A 1,575-nucleotide genomic window follows, 5' to 3' on the forward strand; every position below is an offset into this window, starting at 1 on the left:
CCTTGTTCTTTGCCAATTCCTTCAACGCACTTTGGACTTCCTCCCTGAGTTTTAGAGTTTAAAAAAGGTAAATTCACACCAACTTTCTTATATAAGTTGGATTTTCTTGGACATTTGTTAGATTGGAGGAGACTGTACTAAACTTTTGCCATGTACTTATTGCAGGAAAATAGTGGAGTCAATTAGAGTCCACATTTTTATATTGCTTTTTTATATACCTGCAGGTTTTGAAAAGGAAAAATTTTTAATGACACCATTTTTAGAAGAAACACTGCAAGAGAACTTTCAAACGCAACCTAAACAGAGTTGCCTTGGTCTCCATGGTATCATCACAGTTGAAGGCTTGTTCCATCTCCATTTCTGGGATATGTAGAATCCTTGATTTGATAACATGTCTGCACTGGTATTTACACTGGGGGTCCTGGTGAGGTCCTGTGCGTTAATGTGCTGGACTGTGAAGTTGGTTTGAACCATTAGGTCAGAAATTCAAGTTCAACAGCTGCTCATCGGAAACCCTATATAGCATCACTATGGGTCAGAACCGACTCAATGGCACTTGACTACATCATCACACAAATTGAATATTATGAGAAGGAAACAAGGCAATTATTTAACCTTGAGATGTGAAACCTAGGATTTGAAGTTAAGCCCCTTGGGTCCATTAATAAATATCATTCAGGTGTTTGAAAACAAAGTGCAGTCTTAGTTTGTTTTGTTTTTTAGTCTTAATTGTGACTATTGTGGACCCTCTATCCTTTTTAGTGAAAATAAAAAGATTAGCTATAAAAGCAAATTGGTCAGCCCAATCAGCCAAATTGTCTTTGATTAGCCCACTGTATCTACTCCCATAAAGCTACTGAGTCTTGGTCTGAAGGTTCACCTTCCACTGTAGCTTGCTTAGCCCTGGACCTCCCCATTTCGCAACCAGTTTAGCAATTGTGTGCCCACCTTGTAAGCATACTACCATTTTGTTGGTATTGTCTATGTCACATCTAAACCTTCCCACAATGAGTGTGTAGAAAATATAGAATTGCCTCAGTTCTCCAATTCTAAATTGGCTGATGAAAGTTTGATTTTATTATCTGATAGCAAATTTCCAGGAACCAATGTCCCCTGTTGTTCACCGACCTTGGCGTTTAAACCGATCTTGTGGTCCAGCGCATTAACCCACAGTGCCACACCAGGACTCTGTGTGGGGTTCTAACAATCAACAAAGGTGTATTTTGAGGGAGAAGCAGGTACTTATATTGGTGTGGCAGACACATTGTGGAGATATTGAAAGGAGATATTTGCTGCTCTTTGAGAAATTTCTACAGAGAGGCAGAGGTGAAATCTGATCTTCAGAAAATTTAGGAGATGGGAGCAAGGAATTCCAGTTTAATGGGGATGACAATGGGAGATGGCAATGAGGTGTTGGAAGGATTCTTAATGTTGCCAAAGGTCCTGCAGCCAATTCAAAATCAGTGCGGGTGTTGAAGGTACCAGCTTTCTGCATGGACTCTGGTGTGAGCCTCATGTTGTTGTTGTTATGTGCCATTGAGTCGGTTCCGACCCATAGCGACCCTGTATAGGGTT

Source organism: Chrysochloris asiatica, unplaced genomic scaffold, assembly GCF_000296735.1.
Source record: "Chrysochloris asiatica unplaced genomic scaffold, ChrAsi1.0 scaffold00007, whole genome shotgun sequence".
Lineage (NCBI taxonomy): Eukaryota > Metazoa > Chordata > Mammalia > Afrosoricida > Chrysochloridae > Chrysochloris > Chrysochloris asiatica.